This window comes from Panthera uncia, chromosome D4 (genome assembly GCF_023721935.1).
Source record: "Panthera uncia isolate 11264 chromosome D4, Puncia_PCG_1.0, whole genome shotgun sequence".
NCBI lineage: Eukaryota > Metazoa > Chordata > Mammalia > Carnivora > Felidae > Panthera > Panthera uncia.
In genome coordinates, this window is record NC_064807.1 from 50,203,896 (window position 1) to 50,223,577 (window position 19,682).

The following is a 19,682-nucleotide window of genomic DNA, read 5'->3' on the forward strand; positions in this document are numbered from 1 at the left end:
TCCATTATTTCCTTATTGAATATTTATATAATATTCATATACATTATAATTATAAATTTCATTAAATATATGAGCTAAGGTTAGGCACTGTGGAAGAAAATATATGGAAGGGAAAGAGAAAGATTTGACTTCAAGTTCTAATGCTTATCTCTTGGTTGAATGACTTTTAGAAAATTCTTCTCTACCCAAAATCAAGGAAAACAACCACATGATCTTTCTATACCCCTTCCAAAACTTAAATTCTATAATTATATTCAATGGCAATTCAATACATATTAAAAATAAGTATATTTGCTTAGTTATCTAATTCTTTATAGTTAATTATTGTAGAGCATACCTAATTTTAAATGTGGTGCCATAGTTAAATGTCACAATGATAAAATAAAATCAGGTCACTTTAGCATATTTTATTTGGGCTTTATGTCAGGGATAATTAATTATATTTGAAATATGGCACTCACTTTAAAATCATCATTTGATTAGTTTGCTAATACAGAAATGTATATATTATGTAATTATTAGGGGATGTGATGATTCCATATGGTAAGAAAAAAAATCCCTTAATTATGTAACAAAAGGTTTATGTTTCCCTAAAAAAAAAAAATGTCAAGCTGCTATTTCATTCCACATGGTTGAAATCTTACTGATCTCTACAAACTCTATTCAAATGTCACTTCCCTCAAGACTTCCTTAAAAATAATCAATTCATATCCTCACCTTCAGATAGCTTATCATTTACCTCCTGTGTGATATTTATGTACGTTGTGTGATTTCACATTTTTGCACATATTATACTGTATGATGTATATCTTCTTCTTTGCCCACTAAATTGTGAGCATCTTAAGAGTAAAGACTCAACTGCATTCATTTACATATCTCTCATCCTGGAGAAAATATGTAGCACAAGATAGGTTCTGAATAGATGTTTGTGAATAAAACACATGATTATTTGTTTATCAAATTATAAATAAGCATATGATTAATTTGTAGTCATTTTCTCTGATAACTCTACAACTTAACTCTTTTGGCAGGAAGAGGAGGATTGAATTATGACCCTCAGGCATAAAGTATAAAGCTATACTGAGCCATAATTGTAATGAAATGTAAGAGAGTTCCCACTCTTTTCCTCTATGATGACTGCTATTTCAAAGTAGCAATTACCAAATTCTTTCAACAATACATTTGGTGCTCCTAATTAGCTGGTGCCCTGAGCATGTGTTTAGTGTTCTTGCTGGGATTGAAAACACTTAATATTTAAGAGAATGGGTCCTAGAATTAGAAGGAATTAGACTAAGCCCTAACTCTGCCATTTATTAACTATGTAATGTTAGACAATTTACCTCTCTGAAAATTGCTTGCCTTGTTTTCTCATCTGTAAACTAAGGGAGAAAACAATACCTATCTCCTAAAATACACAAGAAGATTAAAAGAGAGTATTTAGATTCAGTTCTTAGCACATACAAAATATTTAATAAATGTAAAATTATAAACATTGGTATACAAGTGCCCCTATGTATCAGCACTCCTGTATCCCTTGGGTAAATTCCTGGCAGTGCTATTGCTGTGTCATAGGGTAGCTCTATTTGTAATTTTTTGAAGAACCTCCACTCTGTTTTACAGAGCAGCTGCACCAGTTTGCATTCCCACCAACAGTGTAAGAGGGTTCCCATTTCTCCACATCCTCACCAGCATCTGTAGTTTCCTGATTTGTTCATTTTAGCTACTCTGACCAGTATGAGATGGTATCAGTGTGGGTTTGGTTTGTATTTCCCTGATGATGAGTGATGTTGAGCATCATTTCATGTGTCTGTACCCCACTGTTTACAGCAGCGCTTTCAACAATAGCCAAATTATGGAAAGAGCCTAAATGTCCATCAACTGATGAATGTATAAAGAAGATATGGTTTATATATACAATGGAATACTACTCGGCAATGAGAAAGAATAAAACCATGCCATTTGTAGCAACGTGAATGGAACTGGAGAGTAATATGCTAAGTGAAATAAGTCAGGCAGAAAAAGACAGACACCATATGTTTTCACTCATATGTGGATCTTGAGAAACTTAACAGAAGGCCACGGGGGAAGGGAAGGGGGAAAAAGTTACAAACAGAGGGAGGGAAGCAAACCACAAGAGACTCTTAGATATGAGGAACAAAGGGTTGATGGTGAGTAGGGGCAGGGGAAAGTGGGTGATGAGCATTGAGGGCACTTTTTGGGATGAGCAATGGGTGTTGTATGTAAGCCAATTTGACAATAAATTATATTAAAAAATAAATAAATAAATAAATAAATAAATGTAAAGTTAGTGTCCATAACCTCTTGTTTATAATGGAAATTTTGATTGTAAAAGGAAATGTTTGCCCTGTTTCATCATTCGATATAATTCTTAATATTGGTTTAAAATAGGCTTTTTCGTTGTGTTAAAGAATTACCTATGTATGTATGTATGTATGTATTCAAGTTTTTATTTTAATTACAGTTGGTTAACATACGGTGTAATATTAGATTCTGGTGTACAATATAGTGATTCAACACTTCCATACATCGCCCAGTGCTCATATCACAACAAGTGCATTCCTTAATACCCACCACCTATTTAACCCATCCTCCACCCACCATCCTATGACAATGGTCAGTGTGTTCTCTACAATTAAGTGTCTGTATCTTGTTTTGTTTCTCTGTTTCTTTTTTTTCTTCCTGTTTTTATTTACTTTTTTTTGAGTTTATTTATTTTGAGAGACAGAGAAAGAGAGAGCAAGCAAGCACACACATGAACAGGGTAGGGGAAGAGACAGAGGGAAAGAGAGAATCCCAAACAGACTCTGCACTGTCACAGCAGAGCCCCATGTGGGGCTCAAACTCACAGCTGTGAGATCATGACCTGAGCTGAAATAAAAAGTTGGACAATTAACCAACTAAGCCACCCAGGTGCCTCCCCCCAAGTTTTTATTTAAATTAAAGAATTATCTTTTTAAATCTGGAATAAATATTGTTCATTTCAACAAGTGTATTCTTAGTATCAATCAAAATACTCATATATATTTTTCTGCTTTGATCTATAAGTGTGATGAATCAACACTAGTCATTTTCCAATTTTAATTCTAACATTTGCATGATTCACATATGTTATTCTTTTACTACATTACTGGATTAATGTTTTCATATTGTTATTTTACTGTCTTTTTTTGTTTTAGTTTTACAAATAGATTGTTTTGATATCAGAACAAATGAACAGAGGAGATTCCATCTTTATCTTTTTTTTTTTTTTAATTTATTCACTTTTGAGAGTGAGAGAGACAGAGCACGAGCAGGGGAGGGGCAGGGAGAGAGGGAGACACGGAATCTGAAGCAGGCTCCAGGCTCTGAGTTGTCAGCACAGGGCCTGATGTGGGACTGGAACTCACGGACTGTGAGATCATGACCTGAGCTGAAGTCGGATGCTCAACCGACTGAGCCACCCAGGCGTTCCCCCGTCTTTATTTTTGAAGGGCCAATAATATAAAGACTATTTGATCTTTGTGCTTGCTTATTTTCAAAACTTATTCTTGACTTTTTGTTTTCTCTCAAATTTATGTAGTAGGAACACAAAGAAATACATATTTATTAAGTATTTACTGAGTGATAGACATTTTGCATAAATTATTTTTGCAATACACTTCTATAGTTAGTATTATTCCTATTTCTTAGATGTGGAAACATATTCAGAGTGGTTATTCTCTTTAACTAGGTTTTTGAAAACACAAGATTTGTATATAGGCCAGGCTGACTCCATTAGACCATCCTATGTCTAATCACAGAATCTAAAGTGGAACAACGTCCTTTAAGAACACATTCCAGTGTGGAAATGGATGGGGAAAAAATACTACTTCTCAATTTTACAATTTTGGAATAAACCAAGTTTAGTAAAGAAAAACAAATGGAATTCAGCAATTAAAAATGATATTCAAAAATAATTTAGCAGTTTTTAAATTTCTATTCTAAGGCAACTAAGTTTGCAATACTGCCAATAATATTATAAGAGAATAAAATTATATACATATATACAAATTATATATATATATATATATATATATATATATATATATATTAAATTCCCCTTAAAATTTTTGAAGTATGGGATGAAACAGAGATGGATCGTAAAAAGTAATAAGTAAGCTGGCTATCAATATACAAGTTGGCAAATATAATATAAAAATATTATAAAATAAATTTATTGTGGAAAAATGTGAATATAAAAGAAAAAAATTAAATCAACACCAAATGACACATTTGCAGATTTGGCAACGATATAGTAAGTCAAAAGTTAAGAAAGCCTGGCCTCAAATAGGGGAGTCTATCACTCAGGCGTTCTATACAATTTCTTACAGTTCTCATATTACCATATTTGCAACCTCACAAAGAAAATCTGGCTGCCCAAATAAAATTCCATCCCCCAAATACCCAAACATGGTGATGTGTAAATATAAATCAGAGAGTGGCCAAATACTCTAGAAGTAATCTTTTACTTGTTAAAACTGTTAAACTTCTTATTTAAACTGAACCACTCAAAAAACCTCTTCTTAATTACAAAATCAGTTTTAGGAAGCATCAGATGACATTTTCTTGATATTTAGCAACACCATTTAACAGATAAGATAGGAACATTCCTTCATGATTACACAAATTTCAATTTAAACTTGTTGACTCACTATAAATCCTTGCTTAATCCTTGCTTCATCTGTTCTACTATATTTTCGTATATATTGTTCCTGATTAATTAGCACATGTATGTCACTGTTTGCCAGAGAGACAGAATGAGGCAGAGCAAAGGGATTACTTATATTCACTGCTATGGGTGAGGTGAGGATGTGGATTACTGTGGTTCTGGCTACAGGTCACAGGACTGGACCTTAGTATCATTGTTCTCTATAAAGGAAATGTGAACCACATTCGAAGATGTAAACATACACATACAAAGGTGTAAACACATACAAAGGTGTAAACTATAAAATTCAGGAAACTTTACTCTTGCTCCTTTCCTCCTTTTCTTCATGTCAAATCCATAGGTTTACACAAGGTAAAATAGTCACACCTTTTACCTTTTACACAAGGTAAAATAGTGAGTTTATATCTTTTCCCTGTATTTATCATTATTTTATAGCCAAACTGAGAGGAACGAGAGTTTCCCATCTGGTAAACAAGCCCTTGTGACTTAAGATTTTGAAGTATGAATGTCACCAAGACTAAGCAAATTTCAAAGATTCTGTAATTGTTGAAGATGCTATGGTTGTTGATGGGGTATGTCATCAAATTACAATTTAAGATTTCTCATGGCAAATATCAAATATCTCTTCTTCTGCCCCAGTTTTTCTGAATACTATGGAATAAAGGTTATTATGACTATTGAAAAGTGCAGAATTTAGAGAAAATTTGGAGGTGATGTAGCAATCTATAAAATCTTTGTAAAAATTTCCCTTTCTGAAGAGAGCTTGTAATGGAGGTTACCTTGCTAGATAACGAAAATATCCTAAGATTCTGCATGTCAGAACAGACTCCATGCTTTCCAAGTTCTCCTGAGACACTGGAAAAGAAATGGACTATCCACCTTAATTAATTACAAAAAATAAATCCATGAAACCATGCATCTTTGACAAATCAATTAACGATGCTGCCTGTTGCTAAATTAGCTGACCTTCTGTTTAAAATAAAATTTCTGGGATGGCTAGTGGCATGGTTTAAAATTATCCAAGGTAATTCTGAAGGAATAAATCTTATAATAACTATATATATTTATAAAACTGTCACATATGAAGTAAATTGCATTAGGCAATACTTGAATCATTTTCTGCTCTATGTTTTTCAGAAACACAAGGTATCTCTTTTGGAGGACTAATATCAATTCAACAACAACAAAAAAAGAGAGGCAAAAAGTTTAGAATGTTTAATTATTTGTTCCTTTCTAGGATTTCATTTACAGGAATAGCATAGTGCCTTTTTTTTCTTCCTCCTGTCTTCCAGGTGTTAATTTCTTTTTTAAAATTTTTTTAACGTTTATTTATTTTTGAGACAGAGAGAGACAGAGCATGAACGGGGGAGGGTCACAGAGAGAGGGAGACAAAGAATCTGAAACAGGCTCCAGGCTCTGAGCTGTCAGCACAGAGCCCGACGCGGGGCTCGAACCCACCGACCGCGAGATCGTGACCTGAGCCGAAGTCGGACGCTTAACCGACCAAGCCACCCAGGTGACCCCCAGGTGTTAATTTCAAAAGCAGGTGCATCCTATTACACTGTATGTTAACTAACTGAGGTTTAAATAAAAACTTTAAAAAAAAAGTAGGTGCATTGACTATTCTATTTTCCAGGTTAGGATTTCAATGGAAACATCATGAAGTGTCCTGGCCAGAGCGGGGCTGTCTTTCCCAGGTCTCTGGCAGCGGTGTTGAGGCTGATTACATGGACCCATGCCACTAATTTCCATTGATTGCTTTCCTCTTTTCCACATTGTATGCCATGCTAACTTATAAGGAAATTAAGCCACTTGGTACTATCACTTCCATATAAGCCATGGCAGATTACAAAAAGGGTGACAACATTTTTCAGCTCTTCTCATCAAGAACAGGAATGTCTTGCGTCACCATTGAAACTATGTTCGCCTTAACTTTTGTAAATAAGATGAAAGAAGTCAAGTTGTATAAATCCCAATTCTAGGCCTCAAGAGCCCTTTCTTTGTGCACTAGGTGAATAAATCTAGGCTAGGCTGCTGGAGAAAAGACTCGGTATAAGAGAACCAAGGACCCTGGGCCAACAGCCAGCCAATTGCTAGACGTGAGAGTGATACCACCTGGGGCCAGCCAGCCCCATTTAACACACCAGCTGACCAACTTGAACATATATGATCAAGCCCAGTAACACCAGCAGAACCCATTCAAAAGAAATGCCCAGAAAAATTATGGACTAAATTAATGGTAGTTGCTTTTAAGCCACGATATTTGGGGGTAGGATTTCACAAAGCAATTAATAACTGACATATAGCCCCATGTCATTTTAGTACATCCATGCAACAGCAAATTATTTACTACATTTTGTACTATAATTTCACCTAGCACCCAGTTATTGCAACCATGCTAGATTTCTTTTTTACACTCTCTGTAAAATCGGGCACTATATTTACCTATACTCACGTCAATTAGTTCCACACATAACTACTGGGATTACACGAGAGTGCAGTACTTAAGGGGTCAGGTCCGAGCATCTCACAGACCATTTTTAGAACCCTTCCCACCAATATTGAGCCTTTGTTCTTAGACAAATGAGTAAATTTTCCTTTTTTCCTGTAAAAAAATGAGGATAATAATACCTACCTTATAGAGCTGCAGTGAAGAGAAAATAACATTTTTAATGTTTTATGTGTAGTAGGTATTCCATGAATTTTTAGTTTTAAATTTTCTAGCACATTGCAGTGGCCCTAGTGATTTTGGTTAATATATAACTAATATATTATTTCATCTCCTCTAACTCCCATAGTTTCTTTTCCTTAAATGCCTTTATATTCTGTATCTTCATAACGAAAAAAAAAAAAAAAAAAAACAACTCACATAGAGCTTACTATACGAAAGAAATGACTGCATATACCCTCAATAGTGTGCAATGCTGCGGTCTTTTTCCTTTTATCATGACCTGGAACATTTCCATTGATATGGGTGATACCCAACATTATAGCCTTTTTATTTATTTTTCATTTTTTGGGATGGGGGTAGCCATTTTTCTAATTAGAAGCAAACTGAAAGGAAAATTGCATTTAATGATTCAGAACAATAAAATCAGGGCTCTTATCTGCTAAGACATCTTCCCCAAGGAGTAATGTCTTCATATTCAGTGCACCAGCTGCCTACAACCTATGATAATCAGATATATTTTCACAACATGAAGGCTGTCTAAAGAAGTCAAAAAGGAAACTCCTTCAATGAGCAATTTCTTTAGAGTCTGACTATGGGTTTTTGTTGTTGTTGTTATTGTTCAATGCAAATAAATTTCTTTTTGAAATGTCTATTCAGTCTGTTTCTTTTTGAGATCCACTTTAGCCATATTTTCATTTCATGATTAAATTCATCTATACTATAATTTGCTTTACTTCAGAGGAGATAGAGTCATTTGCTTTGAAGTTGAGCACATTTAAGATACTTTGAACTGTATTTCTGAAACTGTATTACTCAAAATGAAATTTTTCTTTTTGCCATTATGCAGGTCAAATGGAAGATTAACACACACACATACAACACACACACACTATAATACAATAATATAAAATAAACATTTTTGAAAAAAAAGGCTTAAAACATCCACCCTGAAATAAATGTGCCTATATTTATATGGCTATAGAAGAGACACACAATGCTTCCTAAAGCACATGATATATGTGAATATTTATTTACATAAAATAGTGGGTGGGTAACTAGCTAGCTAGATGGATAGGAAATTAACCTAAAAAGTTGTAATCAGTTCAGGAATTCAAAGTACCTGCTCTTAATTTTTAAAATTGAACTTTGGAAGGTGACCAAAATGGTTCATTAAATTCAGATGACCAATGACAGTAGTGTACAAGGTGCACTAAAACTCAAGTAGGTGACACCTCTGAAATCTAGAAATAAAGTCGATTTACTCTGTACTTCTGGGGGATAAGTAACTGCCTCGTTTACTGAAAAATACTGTCATCTGAAATATACATTGGACTTGCAATACCAGAACTGAACTCATATATCTGAAAAATAAGTAACATTGTTGCTGATGTTTTTACATAACATTGTAAGTTCAGTGAATCAAAAGTTACATTTACAACCATATCAGTTTAGAAGGTGGAAAAGATGGGGAATATTTTGCATGGAATAGCAAAAGTCTACCACCATTGCTAGAAAAACAACTCAAAACAATGTTTTATATTTTTTTGTTGTGTGTTAATTTGAAGGAAATCAATAGAAGGTTTTTTTTTAAATATACAGTATGCTGTAATAATTTTTATATCCTTTTCCATGTTTATAAAAGGTAAGGATGGAAAAGCTGAGAACCACAGGGCTTAAATGGGGGTTTAAGGTCCACTCAAAAGGGTGAGGCTCAGTAGATACCATCTGAGGGTGTGTGAATGGAAGGAAGGAAGTTACATCCAGTGCCTCTTCCTTGACTTCATGCCTAGATCATTTCTGTTTTGATTAGCAACAAGAACACAGACCACCACTTACCTGCCAAACCCCTCTTTAACAGTCAAGATCCAGCTCAGATGTTACTTCTTCCCTTCTTTCCTCTATGATCTCATAGCATGAGGTTCAGATTTTTATCAGAACTCTTATTATATTTGACTGTAGTTTTCTTTTTAAAGGCATCTTTTTCTCTCTCCTTCTTTTCATCCCTTCCTCCCTCCTTCCCCTATTTTGTTCTTGCTCTCACCTAGGCTTCTCTGCAATGTTAGTATCCCTTCAGAGGGCAAGGAGATTAAATTTTCATCTCACTGATTCATCCATTTGCTTGATACAGACATTTGTTGAGCCCTTACTATAAGACAGGTACTTTACGAGTGACTAATGATACAAAAAATTTTTAAAAAGCACAGCTTCCACTATCAAGAGACATTGTATCTAATTGGGAAAACTGACTAGTATATGTATGATCACTGTATTACCTCAAATATATTATGAAGAGTAAAGTGCTATGAGATCAAATGGGAACCCTTCATATGGAATGAAAGGGTCCAAGAAAATTTCTTGCAAACAAGGACATTTAATGGGAGGTTTGTAGAATAAATGGGAGGGGAAAGAGTATGTGTAAAGGCTTAGTGGTGAGATAGATCATGATCAGCAAATAGGGAAGAGGTTCCCCATTACTCAAGCATAGAGTGAATGCCTATTGTTTTATCACAGAGTGTGCCATGTAGTAGGACCTTAATAAATGGTGAATGAAGACTGAATAAAGCTTTGTGAACAATATCGCATGGTTGACAAGTCTACAAAATGGAGCTTTATTTGCGGACAAAGGAGGTCAGAAAGGGAGTTTAGGGTCTGCTTCTTGCCATCATTCAGTACACAGTATTAACTAGCTGAGGCTTTCAGTGATATGTCAAAATACATCGTGTCTTGAGGGTAGAGAGGTCAAGAATAGCTTTATCTGTGAGGGGTCTTTTTAGCTACCACATATTATGATAAGTAAACACAGCCAGGCCTTTTAGCACCCAAGCGGTGTTTTAGAAAACCTGCACTCTGGTTTTTCATCTCTCAGATGTTTTGTATTTCAAAATTCTTTTCATTTCCTGTTTCTCTTTCATTTAAAAACCACACAGGAATCCTCCCTGTATGCCAGACACCATACTATATACTCACAAGGATACAAAAATGTTAAGACACGAAAGACTTAGTCTAGAGGAAAAGACAAACTCATTAAGAACTCCCTTCTTCTCAGGGTTCTGCTAGAAGTAAATAGTGGGAAACTTGAGGGGTTTCTTGCAAGTTACCTAGCCCACCTGCTATTAAATGTTCCTTCTTTTTTATTTTTTATTTTTTTTTAATGCTTATTTATTTTTGAGGCAGGGAGAGACAGAGCATGAACGGGGGAGGGTCAGAGAGAAAGGGAGACGCAGAATCTGAAACAGGCTCTAGGCTCTGAGCTGTGAGCACAGAGCCCGACGCGGGGCTGGAACTCACAGACCCCGAGATCATGACCTGAGCTGAAGTCGGACGCTTAACCGACTGAGCCACCCAGGCGCCCCAAATGTTCCTTCTTATATCGGCCTGTGTGAAGGGGTAAGGTCTCTTCACCATAGCTATTTTTATTTATGGAGCATCATGATGTACTTTGCATTTGATATATGTATTCTCTCCTTAATCTTCACCATAACTCTTTGAGGGAATAATTTTCATTTCTAATACAAAGAAGCTGAAGCTGTTTACTTATAAAGGTTAAGTCATTTGCTTAAATTCATACAACTAATAAGTGATAGAGATAGATTTTGCAAAGGCATGTCTCTCATTCTTAAACCCTGGGTTTTGAATTTCTTTCCTGACATTGCCTTCTTGCCAAGCATATCATGATCCCATTCCCCAGACTCTTAAGTGAATGTAAAATCAATCCAAGATAAGTATCACGATAATACATTCTAGACCTTATTCTCCACTCCCCCAAACAATATCACATCTGTGTTTCTCTTGCACTGACTCTGTGTGTGTGTGTGTGTGTGTGTGTGTGTGTAATACAGTTAGGTACAGCCAGGCCAGGAGCAGCATGAAACATATACAATCATTTCCCCAGGATTTTTTAACACAGCAAAATATTCCTTAATCATAAAAAGGTAACGGGTTGAAACCAGTTATAGTCATGCATCACTTCCTCATTTAAAATGATGCCTCTCCTAATAATGTAATTTCACAGAACAATAAACAAAACAGCCATCTACTTGGTTTTTATATTTCATCTCAGGATCAGGAGCAAGAGTTTCTGATATTTGAGAGGATTCTTTGGGCAATCTTTGAGAAAAGTGTTTAAGAAAATCACAATGTGAAAAATAAGCAAGGGTGGAAGGGGGAATCTTGTCTGCCTGAGCCCTCTGCTTGATAAAGCGGAACAGCTGCTTCTCCATAAAGGAAGGAAACTATAAGGTTTAGACTGTGTTTTCATTTTCCAAAAGTAGGCCATTTTCATGTCTAATCAATTCTCTGGTTCATCAGAATGGTTAATTGCTGAGAAAGTCATCTGATCAAAACAATTGGACCTTATCAACTACCTGGCAATGCAGTGGGGTTTTCAGTCATCAGCCTCAATTGACTCAAAAATGGGTGATTTACTCAGCTTTAATCAGAGGAGTGAGGCTATTATAAAGCTTGACCCTGCTTTGCAACAGGGCCATGGTGGACTCAAATGTAGTTGCCATTGGTTATAGCAGTAGGAGCACAAACCTTAGAATCACAAGTCTTAATTTGAAACCACCTCTACCATTTAGAGATGACTTTTGCCAATTTGATTTTTTTCAGTGTTCCTTCAACTGTATAATACTAAAATTAATATCTACTGCATATAGGGAGAATGTAAAATAGCATGAAATAGTAAACTATGAGTATATCCTAGTTCTGTTCTATTATTCTGTAATTAAAAGGCAATCCTAGCAATACAAGCAGGTAGCTGGAGAAAACATGATTCTTTATCTCACCATAACTATCTAACTCATTAAATAACTTTGGTTGAAATAAAGCACGATGTTTACTTACATACTTTTTTGACAATTGTATCATAGCAGTGGGAAATGGAAACAGTACCATTCTAATAAATCATCTTAACAGCTCAGTAAGTTTTTAATGTTGGCTTAGCATTTTTATCTCTTTAAAGAAAAATGAGATAGACATAAAGAGTTTTCTGCTATTATTCTGCCTCTGCAAACTTCCAGAACATACCATAAAGGCACTGTGCATTAGGAACACATTGCATATCCTGACTTTTTTCTTCGCAAAACCTCAGAGGGGATTTAAATGTTAACCCCAAAATGTCATATAGTAATAATAAAGCCCTCTCTTCTTTCCATTACAGACTAAGGGCAATGTGTTAGTTCCAAAGATATATTCCTTTGGTTTATGAATCAGATAAAAAAAAAAGTTGCATCAAGAAATATCATGGTCTCTTTAGTGGATGAAGCCCACCTCTCCTTAACCATTTTTTAATATGTAGTGGCAAACTAAAAATACGGAGCTCTGAATAAGTGATAACATTATATGGGTGGTTCAATAGGCCGAGGTCTTCTACTTTTCAATTGACAACACTGAAATGCTAGAAATTTGCAATAACCCAAGGAATTCTTTAGCTTTTGTGTAGAAATTGGTGGCGAAAATAGTCAAGTTTTTACACAAAACCAGTTATTTACTATCCTTACCACCACTAAAATATTTCTAATTTTTCATTTCTGTCTGTTCTTTGTTGGTTTCTTAACCTTATCAAAAATGCTGCCCATGGTGTTCATTTGGACCTGAATTCATATATTTAAGTTGAGAAGTGAAGGAAAAGAGGGGTAGAAGCAAGAAATTGAAGATAGCCCAGACAGCGTGTAATGAGATTTGCAGTTACTCAACAAACATGTATTAAATCACTGCCTTTGCAATCCCCTGAGGCACCTACAAGGATAAGTTAGACATATCTACAGATTGCTCCCATTGAGTTAGATATACATGTCTGATTCCCAAAAGCCATCAGGAAGGACTCTGAGTAAGTAATCCCCATGTTGATAGAGGAGGGATAGTGCTTTCCTACAATGTGTGTGTGTGTGTGTGTGTGTGTGTGTGTGTGTGTGTGTAATTTTAAGTAGTTTGTTACAACTCTTTGTTATTAATTTTTTTTAATGTTTACTTATTTTTGAGAGAGAGAGAGACAGAGACAGAGTGTGAGCAGGGAGGGGCAGAGAGAGAGGGAGATACAGAATCTGAAACAGGCTTCAGGCTCTGAGCTGTCAGCACAGAGCATGACATGGGGCTCCAACTCATGAGCCACTAGGTCATGACCTGAGTGAAGTTGGAGGCTTAACCGACTGAACTCCCCAGGTGCCCCTAGTTTATTGCAACTCTTAAAGATTCATATGCATATACTTCATTCCAATGCTGATTGAGTAATTGAGAACAGCTGGCTGGAGCACAGTGTAGAAAAACACCCTGAGGTTGCTTGCAGGCTTGACAGAAGAGGACCCTGGTCAGAGTGTTGGCCACATGAATGAGGTAGGTGAAAGGCACCAACCGTGTTTTCAATGTATCATCCGAGGACCCACGAGATAAAATTCAAGCTTACTAGTATGGCATACAAGATGTGTACTCCATATTGCATCCTATATTTTGGCATAGCACAAAGGATAAGATACTTACAGTTTACTTGATGTGTCATACTGTTTCATATCTCAGAATCTTTACTCGCACAACTCCTTTTTTCTGGGATAATGTATTTCTCATCCCAACATCACTTTCCCAGAGACTTCTGATATCACTATAGCCTAAACAGATCTGACTTATTTTGTTTCCCCGCATTACTCTGTAGAGGACTTTAGCATACTACTATATATATATACACATATACACACATATATATACACACATATATATATACACATACACACACACACACACACACACATATATATATAATGGCATTGTTTGCATTTACTATCACATGAGTGATCTATTTCTGAGCAACAAATTTGCTCTAGAACTTAATAGCTTAAAATAACAAATATCTGTTTTCTCGTGGTGTCTTTATCAGGAACCTAAGATTGGCTCTGTTGATGGTTCTGGCTTAAGGTCTTTTATTAGTTTGTGGTCAAGGTTTTCAGCCAGGGCTGCGGTCATTTCAAGACCTGATGGAAGCTGAAAGATCCATTCCCAAGCTCGCTCATATGATTGTTGTTAAAGCCTCAATTTCTTTCATGCCATTGGACTGAGGAGCTCAGTCCTTCACTGTACCAGTGGGTTGCTCCATTGGCTTCTCGCAACACGGCAACTTGCTTACCCCAGTACAAGTGATTCAAGAAAAGAAAGAGGCCCAAGGAAGAAGCCATAGTCCTTTTAATAATCTAGTATCAGAAGTGACATCCCATTATATGCCACATTCTATTCATCAGAAACAAGTTAGTAAGTTTAGCACACACTTAAAAGAAAGATATCACACAAGGGCATGAATACTGAGTCAGGAATCATTGCCAGTCATCTAAGAGTCAGCATACCACATACAGTATCTTCCCCAACTGGGATGAAACTAAAATTAATTTCTCTGTGTTTTGCTATCATCTGCCTCATGTCTGGCACAGAAAATACAGAAGAAAGGAAGAAGAAAGGGTGGGAGAAAGAGACAGTGAGAACCACCAAAGTCAAATTACGAAGTAAATCCCTTAAATAATTGGAAATTACCAATCTATAAAACTATTATTTGGAAGAAATAAACACAGTTTTAATATCTTAACCAAGTTTCCAATTCATGAAATTTCTAGTAATGTGGGCTTTAGGTACAATACTTAACAGGAAAAGAATTTGCAGCTTAACAACTGTTACATAGGTCTAGAAAAGAGTCTCTGAAGTTTGAAAAAAAGACCAATTATGTTCATTCTCCCAGTTCATAGAGGCTCCTTGCAGTATATTTTGTGACTCTTCCAAAAGGCCCTGTGGCTGAAACACTGGCATTTTGGATGCAGTTTTATGTAATAAACAGAAGTTCAATTAACTTAAATGGACTATCTGAAATGTTTTATCTGAAGTGAATTCTAATTTAGGCTGATTTCTTCTCAGATGCAAGATGGAAAAATGTCCAGCCTCTTGCTTAAAAATACTTGATGTGGCATTTTTTTCCCTTTGAAGTGTAGCTTTTACTCACATACTCCCTCCCTCTCCTTAAACATATAGATGATGGGAAAACACACATGATTAAAATCTGGTCCCTGCTCTCCGAATCCAGGGCACACACATCCAGATAGCCATCCAACCAAATAACCATAACATAATGTGAATGTACTAGTATATAAAATAACCACAATATGTGAAATAATATTATGTTTATGTAATATACAAAGTACTGTAGGGTCATAGGAAAAGGGTGATTATTCTTGCCTGGGATAAATCAGAAGGTCACACACATTAGATATGATATAAGCCTTAATAAGAAAAAAGTAAATATACGGTGGTTTGTCGTCTTCTTTAAAAGAAAGAAGTAATAGGAGGAAGATGATTTATTTATGGGTCAAATTTCCTGAAACATTTACTGAACTGTACTAAAAGCCCACTTTGACATTAAAAGACATTATTTGACCTACCATTGTATTGGATTTCAATAAATCATTCTGTCCTAATAAACATCAATTTAATTAGTAAAATAACAAAATATTTACTATTCCACATTAAATAGGAGCATTTCAATTGTTGTTTCAAAAAAAGAAAGGAAATAATGATGAAGAATCACAAAGCAAAACCTTCCTTGTCACTGTTCAGAGAGGCAACTATAATAGTTTCCAGTTCAGCTTAACTGTGATTCACTTTGTAGCAATTTAAATATACATACAATAAATTTATTCACATGAGTTAATTTGATTGTAGCTTTAGAACTAATGAAGGACAGTTTGAATGCTTTCAGACCTGAATTCTGTCTCCATTTTCTTTGCATTTATGGTCACATTAATCATGAAAGTAGAATAGGAAAATGTTCTAACATATACTTTAACTATATTAATTGCACTTTTAAGACAAATGATTCTTATGTTTGTATTTTATTCTGATTAATTACTATAATAGAACATTGCAGATAAAAGGGCTGTTAACTTAAGCTTTAACTATATGTTCAACTTAGCCAAATACACTGAAGATTAATCACAATTCCATTCACAGAAAACAAATGTTGTATGAAGACTTGTTTGAAATTCTAGAGAGAGTTTGAACAGGTGGGAAGTGACACTATATAGCCCTGTAAGAATATGCATCTTTTTTATTCCAATCTTGGGTTCTCTTGAAAAAAAATCTGGGGGCAGGAAGACTAGACAACAATTGAGCATTCTTAGACATAACTTTTTAGCATCAAAATAGCTATCATCTCTCTGAAATAGCAGTGAATTGCAGAGGTGGAATAGCTAAGATGGTTTGGTGATGGGGCATTACTGAATAAAATTTAGAGTTGGAATTTAGAAAGTATATAATACGTGATCTGGAAGACTTTCTAAATTAAAAAAAAAAAATTCCAAGTTAGTCAACTCTGTCCTCCCCTCCCAGCTACCTTATTCCAAACCTATAAAATGGGAAGATCTAGACCATTGGATATAGAGATTGTTGTCTATAGTTCTTTCCTCTTATTTTTTCCACAGATATCATTTGCAAATCTGTATGTCAGGTATTGTGCTGAGCCAGATTGGCCTCTCGACTTAAGGTTTTATGACCCAGCAAGAGGAGACAGACCTCATTAAACATAACACTGTGCTGATGGAAAGAAGGTACAGATTGGAGATCTATTTCTAAAAGTGAATACAGTAATCTTGATTAGAGACTTGAGAGATGCTATTTTTTCTTTTCTGCATTTGATTTCTGTCAAGCTGGAGGTGTTCTGTTTCAACATTCTCCATAAATGCCTCACTCTCTTCTGCTTTCTGGTCCAAAACTGTCAACATATTTTCTTCAAATGGGAAGGTTAAAACAATCTAACACAAATGTTTCTCTTTACTTTCTTCTCTGATCCATATTTGAACCCACCTTTATTTCATTCTCTACTTTCGTTCACATCCCGGATTTTCTCTATTCTTTTTGAAATGTTTACTGGCCTTTTTTTCTATGCAAATGTTCTATTCTTAATATTAACATTTGCACAAAAGAAAAATAAGGGAGTTGGAGTGCTCAGGTGGCTTAGTGGGTTGAGCGTCCAACTATTGATTTTGGCTCAGGTCATGATCCTAGGGTCCTGGGATTGAACCCTTCATCAGGCTTGGAGCTAAGCATGGAGCCTGCTTAAGATTCTCTCTCTCTCTTCTTCCCTCTTCCCATCTCCCTTGCATATGATCTCTCTCTCTCTCTCTCTAAGATTAAAGAAGAAGAAGCAGAAGAGAAAAGAAAAGAAAAGAAAAGAAAAGAAGAGGAATAAGAAGGAGGAGGAGAAAGAAAGAAAAAGGAAGGAAGGAAGGGAGGGAGGAAGGAAGGAAGGAAGGAAGGAAGGAAGGAAAGAAGGGGGAGAAAGCATTGGTGTAACCTATAAAGAAAATATTTTACCATTCTACAGATGGTTTAGACCACTCCATATTCTCTCCTGAACAAAGATAACATGTAAATTTTTCTTTTCTCACACTTTCATTCACTTTTTAAAATGTATTACCTTTTATCAAGGCTGACATTTTTTTTTCTTTGGCAAATTTTACTTTTGGGAAAAGGACTATATCACACATAGAATTTTTTATAGTAAAAAACATAGGATAAGCATTTGATTCATAAATATTCAGACAAAATCACTAAAGAGAAGAGTTAGGCACTAGAGACCAACTCCTATAGGATATAAGCACTTTAATTCATGCTAAATGAATTAAAGGGAAAAAAATTTTATTGTGAAGTAAGTCAATTCTTATTTATCATAAGTCATTTTAACCATGTTTCATAATTTGATGACCTAGAAGTTTTAGGAGTGTGTAACCTAAGAATTACTCCTATCACATCTATAATAGAAATATTATTATACATAAGAAGTAAGGTTGTTGTGCTTTGCTGCCAGGAAAACTCCTAAATTAGGAAAAGCTGCAACACCTTATCTTCTAAGTCTATGGAAACACTCAGTGAGGCAATGGATAAAACAGGAGTTGCCCCCACATAACTTCTCATGAACTCAGCTATGAAGTTTGATGCCCAACTGTCATTCCATCTCCCTTCAAGATTTCTGCAAAGGACTAATGAACTTAATGAAGAATGAGAATGTAATGGAAGATGAACAACGTAGACTGGTTGTTGGAATGCAGGGTTATATATCTGCCCCTTGGTCTCCATTCCTGATTTATAGGAGAGAATATGCCTTCTACTGAGAATATGCCTTCTACTTTGTGCATAAATCAGTTCTCTCCTTGGACAATGGAGCATCAGAATAAGGAGGAAAGTGATACAACAAAAGACCAAGTAATATTGCAGTTATTATGTACAATGGGGTCAATAGAGAGTAATAAAAATGAATATAAAAGATAACAGAATGAACAAAACTTGGTAAAGTCTTAGATAAATCAATAGAAACAGTGGACTGGGAAAATGTGAGGTTTTAGAGGAGTAAATACTGATTGACTGACAGGCTGGTTCATGTTCTTGCCACTTACTTCATTCTTTGGACTTCTATTTGTGTCTGTCAGCAGGATACACAGTAAAGAGCAGTTACTAGGAATCCCAACTTGGAGCTTTATTAATACCTTGTCCTTCTTTCTGTTCTTAACATAATCAATAGCCCAGTCTATAGTATCTCAGAGGCTTTTGAACAAATTTTCCACAGTAATAACAGGCAACTACAAAAATTTTAAACATTTTTTAACTTGATAAAGTCAAGACTTAAATCCATTCTTCATACAACTGTAAATACTTTTGAGATCCTAAGAATATGAAATCTAAATGGAGATTCATTTCTTCTAAGACTTTTGTAACCTAATCATTTTGACTATTGGCAATGGACCTAAATGTATGTCATAATACCTGGAAATAGTGACTAGCTCAGTCAGGTCTCTGGCAGGAAACAGATGGGATAGTCTGTCTGGGGGAGAAAAACAAAGAATATAAAGGTGTGACAAGGTGTGAGAAATAAAGAAGAGTTACTGCAGTACTCCAGGTCTAGCAAAGGCAAGAAAGTCCTTACCACAAGGCCCAAAGAAGAAAGATTAAGGAATGGTTATTGGGACCTTTAAAGCATGCTTCAATGGACAGGGCCACCTGATAGGAGCAGTAGCATTTAGTAAAGGAATGAAGCCATTCTGTGAAAGACCTGGCAGAGAGTCAATTTGGGATTAAATATCCTAACCTCATTCTTCTTCCCATCTCTAATCTCTTGGTACTGTCTCCATTGCTTAAACTGAGAAAGCCAATGGGTGAAGAAGGAACACATGTCAGTCTTTCAGGGAGTATAGAAAGGTAGGGAAGGATGAAAAAGGGTTCTGAAGGACAAACATAACATATTTGGCACATAAGACCCTTCCATAATCTGTGAGTGCAGCATAA